The 26,291-nt window shown below is 44.6% G+C and overlaps 1 protein-coding gene across 3 annotated transcripts in view; it reads left to right on the top strand.

The window, feature by feature from the left end:
- Positions 1-745: 745 nt before the first annotated feature.
- Positions 746-26,291, top strand: part of LOC146857927 (ras-related protein Rab-5B-like) — a 210,768-nt gene continuing 185,222 nt past the window's right edge. For 2 of the 3 annotated variants that reach the window (XM_085648661.1, XM_085648660.1), the window contains exon 1: positions 746-882. The gene's annotated coding sequence lies outside the window, so the exon portion shown is untranslated. Of the gene's footprint in view, positions 883-1,132; positions 1,260-26,291 lie in introns of those variants that run through there. The other variant, XM_085648662.1, reaches the window with a different exon arrangement.

Here is a 26,291-nt window from a genome sequence, read left to right as displayed (position 1 = left end):
CCTGTCCTTCCTTTAGGGGGAGCTAGATGAGCATGGCACGATAGAAGGAATAGACGTGTTTATATCAGCTGGTGTAGAATATCTGTCAAACTCTCCGTGGTGTTGCCATCTTGCAAAAGGAAGACATCTAATTACATATTAGATTGGGTACCAAGTCCTGTCCCACATATCGGAGGAAACAAAGGTTCCCCAATCAACCTTTATCCGCCCCCCTCCTTCCCAATATGTTTTCAACATATTGCTACGGAAACTCCTACATGTCCTAAGATTGAAAACAAAGTACGAGAGACACGAATTCATATCGATGAAACCGAATGGATATACACTTTTGGTAATTAAAGAAACAATGAGTGTAGCTCAATTAGCGCAACCAGTGCATCGGGTTCGAGCTGTTAAAAACAAAGCAAAGTTCATCACACTTCTTCACTATATAACATACGCAAAAATGTAAAGTTTAAAATTTGTTTTTCTAGTATGCATAACAACAGGAAAAAAAATATTTTAGGTTACAATTTCCCAATTGTGTTATTTTTAGTGGTGTTTGCTAATAAAGATAAAAAGGTTATATTTTTTTTATTTTGCCCAAAAACTCTAGCATATTCGAAAAACTGCAGAAAGTTCGTTGATAACCATGGAAAGCGCTGTCCTGTTAACATGGCCGCCATGTTCTGTAAATGCTGGGGCCGCTCTGTTGCTGTTGTGGTCCTTCCTCAGAAGGGAGGGACCTGAGCGACGGATTGGAGCCAGTGCAATGGGAGATGCTCGCCGGGTTAACGCGCATGCTCAGCTGTCAGTCAGAGAATAGCGGGTTGTTGCAGCTGTAGTGTAGTATTGTGCTGTGGAGTTCGGGTATCCGGCAACTGGACTGATTCAGGCGCTAAGGTAAGACCCTCCAGAGGGACTAGAGCCCGAGGAACAAGCCCGTGTGCCTCCAACTGACGTGTGTGAGGGAAGGGTTCACTGTAGGTGCGCGAGAGGGTGTCGGGGACTTCAGAAAACCCCACCATTTCGTGGTGGAGGGACTGGACAAGGGACTGTTGTGAGTTGTCGGAGGGAAGGGGGCGTTGCCCATTAGGAATTGGCTGCAACATCAGAGGAAGTGTACATCTGAGGAAGGGTCATTTCCTCTGATGTGCATCTCAGATGTGCAACTATTGGGTAAAGCAACCACAGTGTTTTTAAATATACTAAGGAACACTTATGAATGAGGAAAAAGAGAGGAATGGATCGCTGGGAATGGAGCAGAACGAGCAACATTGGTTTGTAGAGACGGATCTGGCAGTCGTGAGTGGGGGCTTTGGGAAAGTGAGAATTTAAGTGTGCACGGAACCATTGTTAGTTGGTAGAGTCAGGGGAGGGGCTGTTCATGATTTGGGAGGCATGAGTGTAGATGCTATTGTTGCTCACTGAATAAAGGGTTGAAGGAAATGATCCATGTTAGCGGTGTATGGGGCCATTGCGAGGCGTGGTATGGTGATATTGTTAATACTAAAGGGCCATTGGTAGGGTGACGTATTGAAAAAAGTAGACGTTTTGAGCCGAGAAGGTAGATGATGGAAAGGAACCGTTGTGAGCAAGGTGGAGTGTGAGGGTACTGGGTCATAGTGCTCTCGGCATATGAGAAGTGAAGCGCGTACGTCCGGGTCCTAGACCGGTCAATTATTACAAACTGACTTTTGGACCGTTCCTTATCGGACTCTATAGCCATGTCATTAACTTTACCGGCAAAAACAATGATAATTTTCTCATCAATGACTGCAAAACCTCAAGGTATTCGATGCCAGCGACCTCAGTAAATGTTTCCGTTTCACATCTTGTACTTCGTTTTACATTAAACAAGCATGTTTGCATTTTTCAAGATGATGTGTTTCTGTAGGTTTTTCAATGCAGCTTAGGACACACTTCACTTGTATAGTCCATACTTTGCAGCTGTAGGATTTGAGAAAGGTGTGAGGGGAAAAAGGTGTAAATGTCTAACAGTGTGAAAAACGGTAGAAGACAGTGGTGTAAAAAGGAAAAATGGAGTCTGAGACACTCCAAAGGTTGCTGCTCCTTCCTCAGACCTTAGGAACGTGTAAATTACAGTCTCATATTTTCAGAATTGAAACATTTTCAATTCAAATTATTCACGAAAAAATGATTTTTATTCATGTATCTGATGCAACTAATAAGCATTGGCAATGCCAATAGTTCTGGCTTGTTTTAGATGTATGTCTTGGTTGTTGTGTGACATGTCCGGATGCAATAACATAAAACTCAGATATAGTCACCGAAATACTGGTACTGGTCAGGCAACACACTGTGTGAAGTACATATTTTAAGCCACATCCTTAATTACATAGGCCACACCTCTTTAAAACGATTTCTACTTACCCAAAATTGTAACAACGGCGGACCTCTGTAGCGGTCTAGTTGTTACCGCGTCACGCAGACGTGACGCGGGCATGGCACGTTGGCGCCGGATGCGCGCGCAGAGCGAGCGCGGAGCGGGGGACAGTTAGCGCGTCGCAGCGAAGTGCAGAGAGTGTTGGCCGGCGCTCCTCGGCGTACTGCTCATGTGAGATACGAATAAACACAACGGAAAGATCACACGTGTCTCGAGTGTTTATTGAGACAACATTACAGTGGCGACGAGGTCGGGACGGAAACCAGACCGACGGGAAGCACAGCAGAGGGCAACACTCCACGTGGCCCCCACGAGTCGAAGGAAGACACGTTACCAGGCCATCAGGCCCAAACAGAACACCGCACAGGCCGCCTGGAGTGGGGGGAGTCACGGGACACGCCCTAGCCGACCGCGTAGGTCGATTACAAGGCACAGAGCAACCGAGGAGCGTGGCAGTGCCACGGTACAGTACCCGAACAGCATACAGGCCACAGGGACGACGCCGTCCACAACCGCCACAAGCATACGAGCCGCCTTCGCACGTAATCAGGCACAGAGAGCGCTGCACTGGCTACCAGAGAGGAGGAAGTGGGGTCCAGTGACAAGAGCCCCCAGAGGATCAAGCACACAAGAAACAACGACAACACCCCAGGTAGCCCCCCGAGCAAAGCTACCGACGAAACAAGCACCAAGGAAGCAAAGATGAGTGCCCCGGCAGGGTATGCGATTGCACCGGTGCAATTCCTAACGAAACCCGGTGAACCAATGATGAAATGGGAGGACTGGAAGGAATATATAGACAATTTTATAGGGGTCTTGGAGGACGAGAACGAAGAAAAATTCACTCCTCAGAGGAAAAAACGCATCCTACTACTAAATCTAGGGCCAGAAGGACTGAGGATATATAAGAGTCTGGTACCCACGAAGAGAGAAGACACAGACGATGATGTGTATGCGCACGCGGTGGAGGACCTGGATGAGCGATACCGCCCCACCGTCTGTGTTTCAGTAGATAGATACAACTTCCAGCAAAGGAAACAAAAGGTGGGGGAATCCATCGAAGAGTACGTAGCAGCACTGAGGAAGCTAGCAGCCCCGTGCAGGTACGCACTGTGGGAAGACGAATTTATAAAAGACCAGGTGATCATGCACACCACCAGTGCAAACGTGCAAGACAAGCTGTGGGCGAGTGGGGACACCACACTCAAAGAAGTAATGGTCATAGTGAAGAGGGCAGAAATCTCAAAGAGGTGCGCCGAGGCTACCAGAAAAGAGACGGTCACCCCAACCATGGTGAACAGGATACAAGAGGGAGATCACCGCAGGGACCAGAAAACCAAACCACCCATGGCCAAAGGGACCAGCAGATGGCAAGGGAAACAAGCGGACAGCGAAAACAAGAAAACATGCTACAGGTGTGGAAGTTGGTCCCACGAAGCCCACGACAGACGTTGCCCGGCCTTCAGAGCCAAATGCATGCACTGCGGTATCATGGGACACTACGAGAAGGTGTGTCGGAAGAAACAGCAGAAAGGAGTGGTGAAATATATGGACCAAAGCACGGAAGACCAGGAAGAAGCCACGGAGGAAGAGGTGGTCACAGTCTTGTGTATATATGATCAGGTATTGAGCGTGGATGCCAAGAGATCAACCAAACCGGTCCTAGAGATGTCCATGGGCGGCATAACAATTTCAGTCGTGGCAGACACCGGATCCCCATTTACCATCATACAGAGAGCAGTGTGGGTAGAACAATTCGAAACGGAGTTGGGCCCTGGGCTGGAGAAACTAGACATACGACCGGTAACATATAATGGTGATCGCATTCCCATGCTAGGCTTCCGACGTCTACTGTTTGAGTTCAGAGGCCGATCAGCGTGGTGCAAACTGTATGTGGCCGAGAAAGGACCCTCCGTCCTGGGATGGTTGGACCAAGGCGACCTGGGCATAAAACTCGACCCAGGGGGGAAGGAACAGATCCTGCTCACAGACCAGGAGGAATGGCCGGACATAGATCGATGGAAGAAGAACTACCCAAAGGTGTTTGGGGGCACAGTAGGAAAAATGGAGAAATTCCAACACAAAATAGTACTTAAGGAAGGAGCCACACCAGTAGCACATAAGGTGAGGAATGTGCCCATTGCAGTGAGGGAAGCTGTCCAGACAGAACTTCAAGATCTGGAGAAGAAGGGCATCATAGAACCCATAACCTGCGCCGAATGGCTGGCGCCTTTGGTGGTCGTGATGAAACCCAACGGGAAGGTCAGGCTCTGTGTGGACTTGAGGGAACTCAACAAGAACATAGTGGTGGAGAAATTTCCCCTTCCCAAGATAGAGGAGATGCTGGCGAGAACCAGAGGAGTCCAGTGGTACTCCACCATCGACCTCACATCAGCCTACCACCAGGTAGCTCTACACCCGGACAGCAAAAGTCTCACATCGTTCATTACCCCGTTTGGGTGCTACAGATTTTGTCGCATGCCGTTCGGGCTAGCCTCGGCGGCGGCTGTCTTCCAAAAGATGATGCACCAACTGTTCAGAGACTGCAAGGACGTACAGTACTTCCAGGACGACATACTAGTGATGGGCAGAGATAGAAGGGACCATGACCGGACACTAGATAAGGTATTACGGACACTGGAAGCCAAAGGGCTCACGGCGGAATGGTCGAAATGCTGGTTGGGACTGCAATCAGTGACCTATTTGGGCCACGAAATAGGGCAACAGGGGATCACACCCAAGAAGGAGAACGTGAAAGCCATTGTTGAAGCACCGCCCCCCAAGAACAAGGAGGAGGTCAGATCATTCCTGGGGATGGCAGAGTACTACAGTAAGTTTGTGGTACAATTCGCATCCAAGACCTACAACTTGAGGAGGCTGACCAGAGAAAGCACGGTGTTCCAATGGACACCGGAAGCCCAAGCGGAATTTGAAGTCGTCAAGAAGGGGATCCTGGAAGCAATACCACTCAAGGGGTACGACCCACAAGGCGCCACCATACTCATCACGGACGCCAGTGACAAGGGGTTAGGTGCTGTACTTATGCAAGACCGAGGAAGTGGGGACATGGAGACAATTAGTTTCGCCTCCAGAGCACTGACGGAGACAGAAGGCAAGTACAGCGTCATTGAGAAGGAGATGTTGGCGGTAGTGTGGGCCATGACGAGGTTCCGGCAGTTCCTATGGGGCACCCGATTCCTGCTCAAAACGGACCACAAGCCGTTAGTGAAGGTTTTAACATCCTGCGGACACGCCAGCGCCACACCCAGGATATCGAAGATGTCCCTAAAATTGTTGGAATTCAGATACGACGTGGAGTACATCCCTGGAAACAAGAACCGAGTGGCGGACTACCTGAGCCGAGCGGCGGCCATGGAGCCGGGAGAAGAGGACCCAGCGGATAGAGGAGAGATGGTGGCTCTCATAGAGGACCAAGAGAAGATCATCAGCATACAAGAGTGGACTGAAGCTTATGAAGAAGATGCTGACCTGATGGAGGCAAAAGTGCACATCACCCAAGGGTGGCCTGATAAGAAAAAGGTGAAACCCAACCTCAAACCTTTCTATGAGGTGAGAGAAGAACTGACAGTGGGAGACGAGGGCATATTCATCTACCGGGGAGAGAGAGAGTAATCCCCCCCACAAACCTCATCAACAAATTGCTGGTCTTATTGCATGAAGGCCACCTAGGCATTGGGAAACTCAAAGCCAGATCGAAACAGAACTACTGGTGGCCAGGCATGGACATGAGAGCAGAGAGACACGTCAGAGAGTGTCCCCAATGCCAAGGGGCCGACAAAACGTTGAGGCCCTTACGCCCAGCACTGGGGAAATTCGACACTCCCTCAAACCCATGGGAAGAGTTGTCGATAGACATTTTAGGACCGGTGCTGGATGACCAGAGCGTACAGAAATATGTGTGTGTCCTCATCGACCGTTATTCCAAATGGCCAGAGATAAAAGTGAGCGAATCCATGGACACGGAGAACATCCTGGAGTTCCTATCGGAGACATTCACCCGAGAGGGAATTCCCAAGTCCATCTTAAGCGACAATGGGCCCCAGTTCACCTCAGATAAATGGAAACAGTTCATGGGGAGAAATGGCATCTCGGTAAAGCACACGGCCATTTACCACCCGGCAGGAAACGGTCTGGTGGAACGATTTAACAGGGTGGTGATGGGGGCCATACAAGCGGCCATCAACTGTAACAAAGACTGGAAGAAAGCGGTGGAGAATATGGTATGGGCCTACCGTATAACGCCCACAAGTACGGGCTACAGCCCGTTTCAAATATTGAGAGGACGGGAACCCTTCACGCATGACAACAGAATCTGGAAGGAGAAGGTAGTGACCAGTGAATGGTCTCCGGCGGTCGTAAGAGCAAATCTGGAGAGGGCACAAGCCATCTACACCAATAACTACAACAAGAGGAGGAGCGTGAAGGACACTCAGTTAGTGGGAGGAGAATGGGTGAGAGTAAAATTGGCTACCCTACAAAGGAAAGGAGACAGCAAGTACAGCAAGCCCATGCAGGTCAAGGAAGTGTATGATAGAGCGGCCCTGCTCAGCGATGGGAACGTGTGGTCGCAGGACCGCATGGCCCGGTGCAACAAGATATTGAGATGGGAACAGTGGGAACCGGAAGGTGAAAGCATGGAAGACGTGGATGAAGGGAATAAGGTGAGCGGAAGTGAAGAAAGGGAAGAAGCAGAGGCAGGAGAGGAGCAAGTAGGAGATCAAGGGGGTGAGACCCCTGTGGTAGAGATGGACAGACCGAGAGGTAATATGAACAGTGGAGGAGCGATGACTGAAGGAACAGAACGTGAGGAAACACAGAGCCAAGTGATTCGAGGGTACAGTGGTAAAGTGACCAGGAGCGGAAGACAAGTTGTAAGGCCCTCCAGGTTCCAAGACTTTGAATTGGACTGCGAACTGTAAGTGACTGAGCTTTGGGTTGGAAAAAGGGGGAGATATGTAGCGGTCTAGTTGTTACCGCGTCACGCAGACGTGACGCGGGCATGGCACGTTGGCGCCGGATGCGCGCGCAGAGCGAGCGCGGAGCGGGGGACAGTTAGCGCGTCGCAGCGAAGTGCAGAGAGTGTTGGCCGGCGCTCCTCGGCGTACTGCTCATGTGAGATACGAATAAACACAACGGAAAGATCACACGTGTCTCGAGTGTTTATTGAGACAACATTACAACCTCCTGTGCCGCTGCTCACACCAGTTCTAATAAATGAGTTCGCTGTGCAGACAACCACAATGCCAGCCGTTGATTGGCGTCACTGTGCTCCAGATCAAAGAGTAATTTTGTCCGCGTACGTAAGAGAGAGGAAGTTCAATTCGGCACATAGGAGATACTACATCTGCCTTCAATTCATGCGGGCCCCAGTGCAATACACGGGACCTTATGAGAAAAATATGAACTATTAGAAACTTCCACGGATATTCAGTGGACATAGAGATTACACTTGCCCTTTGGGTCTTCCTCCGCTGGGCTACTTTACGCAACATGGACTCGTCTGTTATGTAACCATTGCAAATCTATACTGTCACAACAGACATAGGAAAATACTCTCCATTTGGGCAAGTTCCACTAACCTCTTGGAAATAAGTACTATTATTGAAGCTTGTTGGTTTTTTGGAAATTGCCACTTTTCAAATAATTGTTGCCCTGATGAAGTTCCCAATATGGAAATGGAACACGTTGGCTGGAGTATACATAACAGATGATCTCATTAAATTTAGAATAAAGAAGTTACTTTTCCACTAATATCTGCCTACTGGACTTTTTTTGAGCTGCACACCCCCATTTGACAAAATTACAATTTCTACTTGCGTTAGTGGCGCAATGCAAAATAAGAGCAGTCCCACCTGCAGAAAGTGGTGAGGGGCCTTTAACTCTGACAGCTATTCATAGGCCTTAGGCTAAATGAGGCTCCCCACTGCACATCAGGGGCATGTGTTACACCACAGAGTTATGGTCACACTCCACAGAGACTCGCCTCCCCACCTTTTTCATCCCACTTAAAGCACTGAGGGCAAGAGGCCATTGTGAGTGGGAGGCAGGTGAGAGTAAACAGTCATGTGCAAAGGCAGATGGAGGCAATGGGCCATGGTGAACAGGAATCAATAGGCCAATGGGGGCATTTTGAGCAGAAGCAGGTTTCTGCAAAGGGTCATTTTAAACCGGCATGAATTGGAGCCTGTTTGAGGAATTGTAATATTGTGATTGGGGCAGATTGTGGGGCATGGGCTATGGTAGGTGGGGGCAGATGAAGTAAGGAGCCATTATGAATGGGGTTGGTTGTGGCAAGGGGTCATTTTGTTCAGGCCCTGATCATGGGAGTGAGCTATTGTGAGTGGGAATAGATTGGGGCAATTGGCCTAGTAAAGGGGAATATTGTGGCCAGTGGGTCACTGTGAGAAGAGAAAAATTACGGGCAATCGGTCACTTGGAGTGTGGGAGATGGGCAATTGTTAGCCACTTCAAATTGGGGCAATGTGTCATTCTTAGAGGGGGCTGTTTAGGCAAATGGACTATTGAGATTGGGGTCAGGTTGTGAAAAATTGGATATTGTGTGCAATGGACCATTGTGAGTAGTGAGGTGAGCAGATTGTGACCAAGGATGATAGAGAAGAACAGCCATTGTCCGTGAGCTGACCATTGTGATGGTTGAGCTGGAGAAAGTGACCATTGTGAGGGGGTTTGCCAACGGGCCACTAGAGTTATAAAAGTTAAAAGGACTTGTTAATAGGATCAGATGGGCAACGGGACCACTGTTAAAACTTAGAACTTTAGAGCTTTGGTTCAGTCTCGCAGCCACGAGTTATTTTCGTTGACCATAGTGTTAAATGTAAATCCGTATTTGTTAAGTGCAAACTACTCACCCTTATGGGTCTCAAGGCGCTGGGGTCCGTCGTGGAAATTAAGTGAGCTATTGCCCAGAGTCGCATGGTACTGAGCTGCCCTGCCGCCGGAGCCGGGGATCGAACCGTGAACCCTGTACTCCGAAGTCAGCTTCCCTGGCTGCTGCACCACACCTCTCCATTGTGTTCCTTCTTTACGGTAATTTAACTAAATTTTGAACCCGTCTAATGTGATTCACAAAACCTCCATGTGTAAATAGATATTTGACAAGAACCTGCTCCCCCAAATTGTGGCTTGGTGGAGGGAGCAGAAACATGCAAGTCATATTCACAGTGAAAGTATTGATGGGAAAGAGATTATTGTTAAGGATGAGACAGACTCTGAAAAATAATTGAAGCATTGGCACAGTTATGTGTAGGGGAAGATGAAGCAAACGCTTTGTGAATGTCCCTATAAGAAATTAATGATTTTGTATGAGTGGTCAATTGAGCCATGCGTAGGGATTGGCAGAGAAGGGAGCATTATGAGTCAAGCTGGAGCAGTAGGACAATCGACTGTAAATGTAGGTGGCTTGCAGAAAGATCCAATGTAGCTTAACATAATTAGGCTTATTTGTATTGGCATCACCCACTTTAGACCTTAGACCTCTGCTGCAGCAGTATCCTATGCATATAAACTACAGAATAACTTCTTTGTCATAAGGCTTCAGAGTCGCAGTGTGGAAATATGTTGACAGTCACTTCCACAGTAACTCGCAACAGGCCTTACAGCTCTGCAACTGAGTGTTATTAATATACACCGCTTAATGACTTGATATGGCTGTTACTTGTCTTCAAGCTCATCCTGTATTACTGTGTGGATGGCCACCTTCACGCTGAGCTTTAGGGGAGAAGATTCAGAAGGGTTGAACCACAAAGATGAACGAAAATGCAAACTTTGTAATTAGTCATGTTTTACTTATTTATTCCATATGTCAAAGATAATTATAATGTTTGCCAGTATAAAGGTCTGTATACATCTGTCTACATGCATTCATCTATGTTATGGTTGCATGTAAAGTGTTGTGTGAAATAACTCCGTCAGTAGTAGTTGAAACATTGAATTGTGATCAGTGTACATCAAGTGTGGTGACAAGATACATTTATGAATTCGTTCATGGGGTGAACATTGTTGTATTCTGTTTTCCTTTTGTTGAAACATAATTGAGTACATTCCATATTTGATGTTCATACTTGTCCCTAAATAGTTGTAACTATTGCGAATGACTGGGTAAACAAATTGCAAATGAGTTATCTTTTTCTTGTCAGAGGAGCACTGTATAGGGGGCCTGAAATGCATGGGAGCCAGGTTCACCGAGTTATTGGTGGGGAGAGCCATCTGGTCATATCCGAAGGTCCATCGATGCAAAATGACATGCTCAGCATGCTTGCTTGGTACACGCATTGGCAAGGCTAAAAGGTCTGGGTTTATTGTGTAAACTCATGCAGTTTTAGCACAATAGAGTAAGATAAACGGGATGGAGCCAGAAGGAGCGTACAGCCCTGGCTATAGTTAAGTATTTGTTCATGCAGTCCAATGCAATCACTCAAGGGAAGGTGGAAGAATACACTGGAACAACCAGTAAGTAGCCTTGGGTGAGAGATAAATACTCCACTGTGCTGGGCCAAGATGTAATTGACAAAGCCTCAAGCTAATGCCTGAAAGAGTCTGGTGGAAGAAAGTCTGTGGTTGAAGGGGGTAGACCCATAGCCTACTTTGTGAATACTGTTAGCACTAGGGAGCCTTATAGCAGAAAACCTTTGCTAAAACGAAACATTGAAAGTATAGTGCGTTCAGGAAACATCGGTTTTCTTCATATGACTGGTACCACACCTATATATTCTCTTGTCTACCAGTCTCCCGCTCCCTAGTGATCTGTAGGCTTTCCCCTAATGCCCACTACTTTTTAAGTTACAATTGTGTTTGTCTTCAAAAGCACTGTTAGAATTATGTTCAATAATTTTGTTAATGGTTCTACTTTACGCTGTTGAGCTGCTTCTGTTTTAGTCTCACATCTGCGTTTGTTTCCTTGTACATTACTACTTTCCATTTGTAACACGTTTGATACTGGATCATTTGAAAGGCTAGCTTCCCTGCCCTCGTTCTTTCTGCTGAAGTCCACATGTAAACTACCAAAATTTCATACTTATATGGCTGTTGGCCCATCAACAATTTTGTCAGCTTGTATATGGATCCTTACTGTTCGCAGTTCTACTTCCTTACCTCCTACCCTCCTCCTTTAAAATGCCATCATAACAATTGGCTCTGGGAATCTACTCGCTGGTTTTACTTGTTCATAATGTACACCACCACGTCAGTTTCTTTCCCTTTTACTTCTATGATGAAAGCTCCCCTAAACCGTGTCTCTGGCTCCAATTTGGGGTCTTTTGTATGCATGTAAGGGTAAGAATATGTTCTACAAATGGGTTATGGCGTTTTGGGATGTTGCTCTGTACCACTATTCAGTTAAAGCAACCACATATGTTCCTTGGTGAAGCTTTCTGTTGTTTATTCCATTTTACTGATGGTATTTTCTGGTGTAGTAGGAGTTTTCTTTTTAAAGCATCGCGATTGGTACTGTAATGCAGTAGATTAGTTTATGATTTTGTTTTCATGTTACCTAAATAGTATTGTTCTTTTCTCTTTATCCATGCAGAATATTCACTAGGAACAGATTTTACAAAGTCGAATCATAGAAATGTGTGTATTTGTTTGACCATTCACTCAATTGGAAATATTTACTTGCTGTCTTGTCCTTTAGTGACCATAGTGAACTTTTAAATCCAATGATGGCTCTACTGCTCACCTGTGGACCAAATACGTGCACCAAATATTAATTTTCTCAATTCTTTATCCATATAGAGGATTCACTTGGAGCACATTTTATAAACTCGAATCATAGGAATGTGTGTATTTCTTTGACCACTGTCTGCACTCAAGTCGAAAAATGTACTTGCTGTTCTGCCCTTTAGTGAACTTCTAAATCTCATGATGGCTCTACAGCTCACTTGTGGGCCAGAGGGGAAACAAATTATGCCTTGTGATCCAGTTATGGTGCCATGAATAAAAATTGTTCGCGGTTCAAAGACCAATGCAGCAATTGTGTAGATGAAGGAAAACCAGAAACTCCCTGCAGAATGTAGATGTCTCCTTGTGCGTGACTCATGCATACATTAATGTTGACAGTTCTGTTCCAAAGACCTGCAAAGCAGGACATGAACAGAAGTGATAACATTAGATCTACAAACCGCTCTTACCCGTAGAGCTCACCAGAACATCTTGCATTCAGGCAATGTTTAGCTGGCAGGATGGCTTGGGTAGTAGATCTTCTTTGCCTGTGGAACATGAAGTGATCTGCAGGTTATGGCTTAAAACCAAGCAAGATCGACTCACCCTACCATCCTTGAGGTTGGTAAAGTAAGAGCTGCAAATAACACACGTGACAATTTATGGTACTTATGTGGCAGAAGTTGGGTATGAGGTGCTATATTTAAAAGGCAAACTTTTTATGCTTTAGCGGGGCTGTCTGCCTACTTTATTAAAAATAAATTAACCCAAGTTTTGTTTTGATTTGATTAGCCAAAGTAAAGGAGAAGTCTTTGGATCGCCTAAGTAGAATAACAGAAGAAAACCAGTTCAAAAGAGCACACGGTTGGGTTCTATGAAATAACCACTGAATGTTTGGTTTGCTTTAGCGTATACCCCTGATCCCCCAAAGAGGAAGAAGACACTATAGGGAGAAGCGAGAAAAATATAATTATATTGGTCAACAGAAGGGTCTTGTCTTACTCATGCTGGACTCCAGCAATATTGCACTTCTCCACTCTTTGGTGGTGTTGTACGGAGGCAGTTCATATACACAAGTATTTTTGTATTGTCCTGAGCAGGTGTACTAAAGCAAGGCTGACCAAGCATGCTTCTAAGAAGCTGCGACTGAGCGCTCAAGAGAAAATATTAACACTCATGAACGCTTTTATTAATCACTCAGAAGGGTTGCTTAATGCTCAGTCAGCCTACAATTCATTTGTACTACGTTTTCGCAAGCAAAAGGAGTTGTTTCTCTCCATGAGCCGGATGCTGGAGTAAGTTTTGTAACGGCATCAAAACAACATGCATCTGCTTCTGTCGTACAGCTTTTTAAACCCTACTTACTTTTCAGTAAATTGGTAAGTTCTGCATGTATTTAAAAGACTCCTGTCTGACCGCAATTAGTGATCACATAACAGACAGTAACTAGAAAAGTACGATATCTGTGCTCATGTGATAGCTGGAGAGGGGATCTATAATGCAGACTCGCTAGACCTGTTTAAACAATTAGTGCCCACAACCCAATCAGTAAATCTAGCCCAATGCATATTTTATTCCAAAATTCTCCTATTGTATCCGTATAGCTCTAATCCACTTTAATAATTGCAATGACCTTGCAGTACACTTCTCATGCTTGTGTGACCTTAGTTAGATCAAGAGTCCTAAACGCAGCTGGACCCCAGCTGGATATCTCTTATTGTATGTAAACCCCTCTTTATGTTTATGTGCTGTTTGATTTCTGTTAAAAGATGCAGTGAACTCCATTGCTAAAGGAATGTTCACCAAACCTCTCTGTGCTTGACGTTGGCTTGGCTCAGGGGTGGAAAACTGAGATTCGCTGCAGGTTTTTTACATTCAGAGGAAATATTTTTCTGATCTGACAGCTTAATAGGAAATGTCAAACCAGCCACTAAAAGCTATTCTATTTATATTATTTTAAGGTGATATTTTTGTTTTGTGTAATTGTTCTGTTTTGTTAATAGCGTTCATTGTCTCAACTTGCCCTTTGTTGTAAGCTAGCGTTTAGTAAATGAATTAATCAATCGGTGAAATGAACCTCTACCCCTTACATTCACTCTGGGCTCATAACTTGGTCTTTCAAAGCAGTATTAGTGACCAGTCGTAAAGAGGCTCTAAAACCTGCTTTTCCTCTTCTGCCATTTGCGTCTTATGCACTCTCAGCACACCAGACTGTCTTTCTCCCCTCCAATGCAAAACGTTTTTATGGCCTGGCTTGACAGCACAGATGTAGTCAGGCAATTATGTGAGACTTTCTAGGAGAGGGGCTTTGGCTCCACCGACTTGTTGGGAACCAGAAGTACATGTTTTGATTGGGCAAAAATGTGTGCTTCCACAAAAAAATGCCTGTCCTCCACACACCTGTGATCATTTTGATTATTTATCCAGCTGCCTAAGCTTGAACTTTCAGAGCTCACACATGGCATTGTAATGCTATTAAAGTGACTTTTTTTTGTCCTCATATGCGACAACCCAAAAAGTATTTGTTATGGTGCATACTGGGTTTAGGGAACAGAATATACATGCGATATCTGCCGGGTGTTCCCTTCCCTGATGCACCTACTTTCAACCTTTATCTCGAGGTGTCGAGGTTTCCCCTGCATACCTCCCATTGGATTAGAATGTCTTAATCCTTGGACCATTTTAATCCTCTATTGTCTGCCTGAATTTGGATCATGAATAACAAGAGGGTCCCATATACTGGCTCTCTTCTCGGAAGCGTTTATACAGTCTAACCTGCCAAATCGTCTAGCTGTCTTTAACCAAGCTGCACAAGATGGTGAACTACTAGAAATCCAATCAATACATATTTCCCTGCGAGCAATAATAATCCAAATTAATAACTGCTCAAACGATTTCTTGTTCTTCCCAGTAAAACTATGATTGTCCAGAATCCCCAAAATAATCAAAGCTAAGCTTACCTCTATGTTCTTTTTCAGTATATCTGTTAGCATCTTACCCACATCTAGCCAATAAGCGTTTACACCAGGACATTGCCAAAACATATGCACATCGTCTGCCTTTTGGAGTCCACATTTCGGGCAGCAGCATCTTATTTCCCCTCCTATTCTGGACAGCTTCGTTGGGGACCAGTAGACCCTGTGCAAGGTAAATAAATGGTTCATCCGTAAAGGAGCGTATTTGACAAACAAGCAAAGTGTGTTCATTGATACTTGCCATAAAGTTAAGTCAGCATCTGGAAGGGCCTCTTTCCACTTTTCCTCCAGTGGCATCGTATTGGAATCTTCCTCTTGGACTAGCACTCAGTACCATTTAGCAGTTTCTTTTTTCTGTACAGGATTACCGTATAAAATTGTTTCCCATTCGTTCAAGGCTCCTAGAGATGATTGACTTTTAGCCCAGCTTGTTAGTTGCAGGTATTTAAATCTAGACAGTAGATTGTTAGTTTTTCCTGATAAGTAGTCCCACGAGATTTGATTTTGCCCATCTATTAGTTGTCCCCATTTTTCAATTTCAGCATCCATAAGTAGCATAGGTAAGGAATCTTGTAAACATGAAGGAGTCCCGGGCGATTTCCAAATAGGGGCCAGTTGGCTATAGTAGGGTAGCTTCAGTATTCTCCTAACTTGAATCCAAAGTCTACATGCCGCGCTCAGTACCTTCAAACGAATTTTCTTGAAAAGTTTGGGATGTCCATATTTAAACAAAAAGTAGTTGCCTTGTTCTGCTAAATCACTAACTAGTGCTCCGAAACAAGGTCGAAGTAACTAGACGCTTTTGATTAAGAGTGCCCTAAAGTTTTTTAACTGGAAAGCCCAGCAATATAACCAAAAGTCAGGTAAAGCAAGCCCTCCGTCTGTCTTTATTTTGCGGAGTTTTTGCCAGCCAATTCTTGGGCTCTTATTAGCCCATATAAAGCTTTTCAAGTCACCTTTCAGTTTCTTAAACCATTTTATCTCGAAGTATAATGGTAAGGCCTTGAATTTAAATGTGAACTTTGGCAAAAACATCATTTTTATCAGGTTCACCATGCCAATAATTGATAATGGTAAGGTAGACCGGGTTTGCAACAACCTTTTTAGTTTCTTTCATAAGTTTTAAAAGATTTATCTGCGCCATTTCTTCCAGGGATTTAACTACCTGAACTCCTAAGTATCTCATCTTTTTCTTGATGTTTTTCCTAAGAGTGGAGTCGAGTTGTGTATTCCAGGTCATTATCTCAGTTTTTTCTTCGTTTACCTGGTACCCAGATATCTTACCAAAGTCTTTTAATAAGCCCATTAATGCTGCAAATTATTCTGTAGGATTTTGTGTGTATATTAGGTCATCAGCGTAAAGCGCCTCTTTCTTAACCCAACCTTGATGTTGAAAGGGTTGGATCAGCTGTTCCTTCCTAATCCTCCTTGCTAAGGTGTACAGATTAAACAGCAAGGGGGATAGGGGACAACCCTGCTGTGTACCTCTACCTATTCTTAATTGCTGAGTAAGTGAACCATAAGCTATGGAAGTGTCTTAAATAAGTAGATAATTTATGGTGTTTCTCTCTGGCTGCAGCACAGATGGAAGGATGGCAGTTATATATCCCTATATCTACGTGGATGTTTACGTCTGACTTGACAGTGCAACTGTCGTAGGACCTTTTAAACTACACCATTATAATGCGCCTGTTCTTTCCTTTCACACAAATACATACCCATGCTATCTACTTGTAATGCTTCACATTACCATACAACATTACTTAAAAGCCAGACGTATTGGCGTTGCCAATGCTTTTTTGTTTCTGCCGATGAGCAAAGACAATATGTGTTTGTGTCACTGTATACTTCGAGGCTATTTGGAAAAGTGGGAGTGTACTGCTCCTCATGCTGCCGTCCTTGCTGAAACAGTGGGTGCAATGTAAGTCTCCTTTCACCAGATTGCCTCTTTTCCTCCTTGAAATGTCAATCCCTCTGTATTGGCTGGCGTCAAGGCAGAGTGACGGGGGAGAAAAGGGTGGGAGAATGAGAAAATAAAAACAACAACCAAACAAATATAAGTTGCATGCCGCATCGCCGCCCTTCTGCTCCTCTCTAGCCACCACTGCAGCACAGGCTCCCAGATTCCACTGCAGCCAATACAGATGCTGCTCTCATGCTTCTGGCAGCATGAGAGCAGTGTCATTATTGGCTTGAGCGCCCTGGATTTGTGCTCCTAGATAGACTGGGAGCCTGTGTCTGCTGTCTCCAAACTGGCAACACAGCTCAGGTTGGAGACATCTCAGTGCACATGTCGATTTGTCTGTCCTAAGATGTCTGGCCAAACCCACATGCGCAATGACGGCACCCTCTGTGACTGCTCCCGCGTGTTCCCACTCCCAAGACTCTGCCCTTAGAACGTGAAAAATAAAACGATAATAAACCTATTTAATTATCGTATTATTTTTCAAGTTTTGAGGCTGCTGGGAGGGGGGGGATGACGCACCTCCGCCATAGCGGAGGAGCCACTGCTGCATTCCTTACTAATAAAAAAAAGTGCACATAGGATGGAAATTCTAGAAAGGCAGGCTGATTCTTCCTCGTGTATTGCTAGAAAGAGCAATTATCCTTGGAATTTGAGAAAAGTTATTGGGCTTGTGTGTAGAGGAGAAGACAGTAGGGTAATACTGTGAAGGCGGTTTCATTTTCATGCTATGAGACATCAGTCTACCAAGCACTGCGTCTCTCCCTCTTGCCTGTGAAGGGTGCCAGTCTGGCTAGAATCTATGCAATGGCCTGACTGTTGCTCATCAGCTATTGAGAACCTTTCTGAACATAAGAGGTGCTAGAAACATGAACCTCTGCTAAAAATGTTTGCCTCCATCAGTCCAGCAGGAATATGTGAAATTTGAGCCTTTTAGAGAGCGAGCAGTTTCCGCTAAGGTTTCCAACTTGATTCCTCTTCCACTTCTATCCAAGCTTATTGGGTGTATTTGTGCAGTAGTATAGGCAGTATTCCTGCCTTGAAAAAGGTGCATGGTTACTGCCCATGTCACCAGCTCCCTTTATTGCCCATTTGGCATCACGTTATTTATTTGTCACTATCTGTGTCTTGACAATGTTGCCCGATGGATTAGCAGACCATCTCTAATTAACTAACTTTTTCTTGTACACACTGCACTCCACTGCTTCTCCTGCTTGATTGATTGATGCTGTGTATCTGCCTATGTGTTTTACTCCTAATTAGTTATAATTGGCAGGCCTTTCTTTCACTCCACTTCCTCCATCAAACCTCTAGGTGATGTGCCCATGGAGAAAATAGGAGCACCTCTCTGCTCACTCTCACGGGACCCCAAAACACTGACCACCGTGGATCACACAAATACAGCAGTCTGCCAAATCACATTCCCCCACGGTGTAGTGTGCAACCTTCTGAAAATACACTTCAGCACCCTACAGTGGGATACAAAGCCCTATATAAATGCAACAGTATAATACAATGTTAATAACTGTGTCAGCCATGGTTTGACTTGACCCAAACAACTTTATTCACAGATCTGTAACTTTAGTTCTATATAAGTGTTTTCTTCTGTTTAGGTCATTAGTAGTGACCTATGAGGCTTCTGAAGAAGTGATTAGGACTTCTGTCTGCTAAACTTGGAGGCCTGCTGGCATATATGGATATTATGAGTTTATGGTCTGGCTGGTGCAGCGTAAAAGGCGGTAGTTGATATTTCTGGCTGCTCCTTACATGGTAGAATTTGGCCTATCCTGACCCATGATTTGAGATTTTTCGTCAATCACCTGTTTTCCTTCATCCTTCATCCGTACTGGACATAAAAGAAGAAACCTGACTGTGGATTACTATATCCAGACACCAGCAAATGACAATATACTGACAGTAGGTCAGGTAATTATCTACAATAGTCACTTATTTGCTTTCCTTTTTAGATGTGTTCACAAGTGCAGGAGGTGATGTTTTGCTTTTTTTACAATACCTATTGGGTTTCTTTATAACACATTATCCCAGATTAAAGGGGCTGTGTTAGATTTGGGGGTCTCTAGTTGGCAGAGGTAGGTACCTCTGTCCAAATAGGGGCCCTTGCATCTAGTCAGGGTAAGGGGGTACACTCTTAAAATAACCCCTGCTCACCCCCTTGGTAGCTTGACACGAGAAGACCAGCTTATCTCAGAGGCAGTGTGTGAAGCATGTGTGAACACATACAGTAACTCAGTGACAACACTACAGATGGACACCACACAAGTTGTATATTAAAAATAAGTATCTTTTATATAGACTTAACACAAGACCATAAATGACAAAATCCACAATACTGTACTTAAAGTGGTAGAATTAGCTTAGTTCTCTTTAGATGTTAAAAATGCGACACTTTGAGTTCAATGTACCTTTGGATGTGTAACGCTATACAACGAAAGTGTTGCAGGGAAGGTGATGCGTCAGTTCCTTACACGCATGAACGGTGATGCGTCGGGTTCTTAGTGCGCTTCTGTGGCGATGCGGCCCGCAACGCTGTGATGCGATTAAGATCCGGTACAATGCGACAAAGATGGCGCCTTCTTCTTGATGCGACACGATGCGTGCACGCCCGCCGGCCTTGCGGCGACTCAACGATTCTTCTGAGCTGCGACAGGCCCTGCGACACGCTTCTCCAGTGATGCGAGACGCTTTGGCGATGCGACAGCTGCAGCGGCGAAACCCTTGTTCAGTGATGCGGCGGCGGCGACACTCTTCTCCGGTGATGCGAGACGCTTCTGCGATGCGACAGCTGCAGCTGCAACACCCTTGTTCAGTGAGGAGACGACAGCGGCACGCTTCTCTGGTGATGCGAGACACTTCTGTGATGCTACAGCGGCGACACCCTTCATCAGTGATGCGACTGTGGCGGCGACACGCTTCTTCTTCGTGAGTCCCCCTTCCAGCTCCTTGCGACACGCAGTCCCTCAGAAAGCCCAACACAACTGCAGGCACTTCCAAAGAACTCTTGGGAAGCTGGTGGTTGAAGTCTGTTGTCCCTGAGACTTCAGCAGGAGGCAAGCTCTTTCTCAAACCCTTGGAGATCCTTCACAAGTTGAATAAAGTACACACAAAGTTCCTTTCTCCTCTCTTTGGCAGTCAGGCAACCACTGCAGGCCAATCCCTCAAGCTTAGGGATAGTCTCTCCTCAGTCTCTCTAGTTCCTCTCCTCAGCAAAGGTTTCTTCTTGTTTCCCAAAAGTGATCTAAAGTTCTTGGGTATGGGTCCCAATATTTATACTCAGTTTCTCTTTGTTCTCTGAAGGCCTTTGCGTAGTCCAAACCAGTTCTGGTCAGTCCTGGAGCACTTTGTGTACATGACTCCTTCTTTCTTTTCACAGTGCAGGGCAGAGACATCAGACGCACCACAGGAAGTGGCGCCAGCGTTGTGGAGGGAAGGCATAGCCTTGTTAAAGTCCCAGGTGCAACTCCTCCCACCCATCTACATGCAGATCTCTCTATTCAGCCCTGTGCTGACTCACCCTGTGTCCTGGAATCCCCCAGCCCCTGTCACTCAAACTCCAGATAAGGAATACACAACCTAGCAGAGGTAGGCTTGGCTGGTTAGACCAGAAAATACCTACTCTCTAAAAGTGGTATTTTCAAACACAGAATGTTAAAACCAACTTCACTAAAAGATGCATTTTATTATTCTGAGTTCAGGCATACTAAACTCGAATTTCTACCTAGTTCCCTGAGTCATTTAGGATTATAAGATGTACTAATCAAACTGCCCATTCTGGCCTATGGGGAACAGGTAGCCTTGCAATAGTGAAAAACGAAAATGGCTGTAATTCACTATTAAAACATGCCACACACACCAGGGCATGTCCTACCTTCTACTTACAATGCACCCTGCTCTTGGGCCTACCATGGGGGTGTCTGATATGAAGAAATGGGAAGGTTTAGGGATTGGCAAGTAGGTGCACTTGCCCAGTCAGCATGGCAGTACCAGACTGCACACAGGCTCTGCATGGTAGACCTGAGACACACTTTTACAGGCTGCTTCTGTGGGTGGCACAACCAGTGCTGCAAGCCCACCAGCAGCATTTGGTTTACAAGCCCTGGCACCCCTGGTGCACAGTACTAGAGTCTGACAGGTAAACCAAACCAGCCAATCATGGAATCACTAATCCATACATCAATATACAGTAGGGCGAGCATATGCACTTTAGCACTGATCAGCAGTGGTAAAGTGCCCAGAGTCATAAAACAGCCAAGAAACGGTCAGAAAAAATACAGGAGGAAGGCAAAACGTTTAGGGAGGACCCTGCAAAAAGGGCCAAGTCCAACAGGCTGGTTTTACAGTATGATAATTAAAATGAGTTTTATATTGGGTTGCCTATTTTTCTGTCCTTTTAGGATGCACCTTGGACAGATTCATCACACTACCTCTTAAAATAATACACATGACTTTCTGGTTCAGAATTCTGTGATGTTATTGTACTTATATTTTTTCACAAGTCACTTTACACATCCTCTGGGCATATATATTTTTCTACCTGTAGCGCCAACTGTGTCTCTAGGTAGACTCCTTGTTGGGGGGCTAAGGTCCTGAAGAAGGTCTTTTTGCCTCTTAATGGGCCTTTGATACAAGGCTGAAACATGTAGACTGTCAATTAAGATTGAATAATTTCCCTGTTGTTTTAATCTGTCATCATGGAGATGCTCTAGTCTGTAAGGGAGTCTTAACTCATGGGCTGTCTTCAGAGGATCATATGTCAGTGCACCCTTACATAGATTTAATTTCCTTGCATGAGACAAGATCATTTAATGTAGCGTACACTGACTACACTTTCACTGGAAGTTCTGCTTCAGACCTGGAAGTACTAGCTGAAGTACCGTGACTGCCTGGAGCTCAGGGTCTTTTCAAACTCATGTTTTGATCTATGTTTTTTTTTTTTTTAGTTCCAAGGCATGCCGTGCCCTTTGTGGATTGCTTGAGGTTGGTGATTCTAAAATGGGCACTCTTTTAATACATTCAGTTGAAGGAATAGTATTTTATCAGACGTGGGGGTGAAAAGTATCTCCACTGCAAGTAGCAGAACTTTACATCCTTTTGCTTTTCTCATGTACAGTGTACTAGTTAGTGTTCTTACTTTTGTGACTTTGTGCATGGAGAGATCCGGACATTGTGTCTGACACAAATGTATCGCCAGTTGACTTGATTGGTGTCTTGTTTGAAATTAATTGGTGGTCTCAGTTATTGTTGGCCCTCTTGAGAACAAGTGTCACACTTTTTGGTAGCCCTAGTAGAAAGAATACAGAATGATTTAGCAGAAAGTTTGCTTTGCCATTTCCCCCCACCCCCAACTCCACTGTGCCCATCTTTTCCAGAAAGCAGTAAGGGTTGGAAGTGTTTTGGGAATCTATCATAACTGTGTATGATTCTCAGGTCTACTTCTCTCAATCCAACACCTTCCATTCCCTACATACTAACCTTTTGGGCACACAATCCACAGGTGGAAGCGAGTGATTGCACTAGGTTGAAGAAAAGGTCATGATCTCTGTGATGTTGTGTGCTTATGCTTCCATTCCTCGTGTCCTTTATCTGGAGCCCATAGTTACAGAATGTTAAGATGGGGCAGATTCTTAAGATGACAGTTGAGATCGAGTTAGCGACAGGCTGAGTTGTTATGAATTAAAGCTCTTACCAATCTCTTTGGTCCTGGTGGCTCACTTTTCTTGGATCCTCATCCACATTCGGATCTTATACTGGCAATGATCTGGGTCTTGGAGGTTGGCTGAAAAACACCTCTGTGGCTGTGTGGCTGGCACGTAGAGAGTTGACTTCCAGCAAGTCAAAAGGAAAGAGGAGAAATGCACAGTAAATAAGCAAAGTGGTTTGATATTTCAGTAAGAGTGGCGCCATGTGGGTGAGTTGTATGTCACACTGTGAAACAGAAAGCAGGGGAAAAGTGAAATGCACATGCAAGGGACGTGTTTTAACTGTGGACGTCCCTGTGGCTCATGGTGTGCTCATCACTTGTTGAAACAGGCAACTATTAACATTGACGGTAGCCATCCTGCAACAGGTGTGTTGATGGACATAAGGGGTGTCGCCTTTAGAAATAAGGTACACTGACAGCCACAGCCATCATTTTGAGGAAAGTTTCAGGCGGGGGGGGGAGGGGATTAAGAAATAAAAAAAACAAGGCAGAAATCCTTTAGAGGGCTGATGCACTGGGAGCTCGGCATCCATTTTGGAGGGGTGGGACAACCTTCAAAGATAACAAACAGAAGTGCTGTAAACTGTGACTGGGTCAACTGCCTATTAAGAATAAAGCAGGGGCGTGTTACTGAAAAACTAAGAAGAAAAAGTATACAGTGCACACCGTTGTTTTAGTTGATTTCATTCCATTATTACGATGTTCATATTCTTTTCCATTAATTTGGCGTGCAACCTGGACAGCGGGATTCACCCTGGTACCCCGCAATGCATTAACAACGAGAAGAGAAGGAGCGTGTTTGACACTCCAGTCCGGTGCACTGCCTGCTTGACCATATGCTATGACTCAAATGTTAATCCAGTATTGAAGAAAAAATTCCAAATGCTTCAAATGAATTTCGTATGCGAATTTATTGTCCATTAATAATCACACGTAAGATGCAGTAACATTTAAAAAAGCTTCTCATGCTTCAGATATGCCTATCCGGGCCTTTTTCTGAGCACGCAAAAAAATGCAACGTACATCCCAATCTCAGATCTTCTATTACCCAATGCATTTCGGGCCGTGATGGGCCCTTCCTCAGGGGTTAACTGTGAGTGAAAGAACATAAGTGTTAAAATCGTAATTGTTATATAAATCCTGTTGACACTATTTACACATCTACAACGTGATCTTAAATACCAACCCGATGCTGCATTTATCCCTCTAGCATGATTGTGTTCCAACAGTCAAATCACCTGACCCAATCTCTCTCTACACTGCTTCCCTGCACTACATCTTACAACTTCTAGCAATGGCAAGTAACTACCCAGATGTAGAAACCCTCATCTTTCCATTACCATTTCCCTCTCAAGAAAACGCAATATGGACATGAAACAGCCCCGTTCTCCCACATACCTGAATAGCTGATAACGATCGAATCTATTTCACTCATATTCCTCTCGGAATAGTAGCAGCCCGCCAAAATGTGACGCTGACTGCCCCATCTTTAAATAGAAGATCGTAACTCCACCCCTTACTTTCAGCCAATAGCGCTTCACCACACATATTTGCGAATGGTAACTTAAAAACTACTATATCCATCATGCATTGCTAGAATCAGTACAACATAGTAAACATGATGTTAACCCACTGCGTTAATGTGCAATTGTTTATAGTTCACATCCTCAATCAAAACTTGCGCCAAGAAATAAGCCATGTATACTCCGCCCACCCTTAAGATATTAAAAAACCAATGCTGCAATAGGGCAAATTATCCAATGGTAACACGTCTATTTTGTCCTTAACTAGTTCTTAAAAGTACATGATTCAGAAACGTTCATAATCCGAAAATGATGGAAACACAGTTCTCAAATCTTCTTTCTTGCGATGTAGCATCTTGCGTGTGCTTTATGAGTTATTAGTCCATTAATCTCTGGGTGCAACCTGTAGTAGGGGCGATGTAGAAATACGAAGAAAAAGTATACAGTGCACACCGTTGTTTTAGTTGATTTCATTCCATTATTACGATGTTCATATTCTTTTCCATTAATTTGGCGTGCAACCTGGACAGCGGGATTCACCCTGGTACCCCGCAATGCATTAACAACGAGAAGAGAAGGAGCGTGTTTGACACTCCAGTCCGGTGCACTGCCTGCTTGACCATATGCTATGACTCAAATGTTAATCCAGTATTGAAGAAAAAATTCCAAATGCTTCAAATGAATTTCGTATGCGAATTTATTGTCCATTAATAATCACACGTAAGATGCAGTAACATTTAAAAAAGCTTCTCATGCTTCAGATATGCCTATCCGGGCCTTTTTCTGAGCACGCAAAAAAATGCAACGTACATCCCAATCTCAGATCTTCTATTACCCAATGCATTTCGGGCCGTGATGGGCCCTTCCTCAGGGGTTAACTGTGAGTGAAAGAACATAAGTGTTAAAATCGTAATTGTTATATAAATCCTGTTGACACTATATGGCCCGAAATGCATTGGGTAATAGAAGATCTGAGATTGGGATGTACGTTGCATTTTTTTGCGTGCTCAGAAAAAGGCCCGGATAGGCATATCTGAAGCATGAGAAGCTTTTTTTAAATGTTACTGCATCTTACGTGTGATTATTAATGGACAATAAATTCGCATACGAAATTCATTTGAAGCATTTGGAATTTTTTCTTCAATACTGGATTAACATTTGAGTCATAGCATATGGTCAAGCAGGCAGTGCACCGGACTGGAGTGTCAAACACGCTCCTTCTCTTCTCACTGAAAAACTAAGAACATGTTCTTGGTTTGTATAAATTAGCATTCGCCTGTACAACGGTGACAAGCACACTTGTGACTGTTACTGGATTTAGGAATGTCAATACTTCAGTGAGTCTGTTATCCGCCTGTACAACCTGGGACTGGTTTTGGTGTTTGTTAATTCATCGATGATAGACACACCTTAAATTGTTGCAGTGGAAAGGTGCCTACACGACGGTGACTGGCACACCCATCTATTGATGTGAGACTTTGTTGGGTACCTGTTGGTGAATGAGTATTACATACAGATATGATATACAGATTTATAGCTAATTTAGAGAGGCACAAAATCTTTGTGTGTATATGTGTGTGCGTGTATATATATATATATATATATATATATATATATATATATATTACCTACTGGCGGTCGCCAGTAGGTAGTTATAGTTAGGACCACGTTTCCATAGGAAAACCTCAACATTCTATTTTGAATAACTTTGGCGCCGGTCGACGAATCCTCGCGAATTTCTCAAAATAGGTGGGGCGCTACGCTCCGCTCCTACCCTGAAAGTCTCGGGGGGATTCGTCAAGCGGGGGCTGAGATAAAAGGGGGGTCCCAAAACGCGTTTTTCCCATGCATTTTTCCATAGGACCTTTAGAACGAGCTACAGCCCGAACGGCTGAACAGAATTACTAGAAATTTGGCAGAGAGGTAGTCCCTAGGTCAAGGAAGTGCCTTTTGTAGGTTTGGTGTAAATCTGTTCAGTAGATTCTGAGAAAATAGCCTTTAAATCAATATATATATCTGAGCCCGCTTA

This window comes from Triturus cristatus, chromosome 3_2 (assembly GCF_964204655.1).
Source record: "Triturus cristatus chromosome 3_2, aTriCri1.1, whole genome shotgun sequence".
In the NCBI taxonomy this organism is placed as follows: domain Eukaryota; kingdom Metazoa; phylum Chordata; class Amphibia; order Caudata; family Salamandridae; genus Triturus; species Triturus cristatus.
The sequence above is the reverse complement of the archived record's forward strand: the minus strand, read 5'-3'. Positions and strand labels throughout refer to the sequence as shown.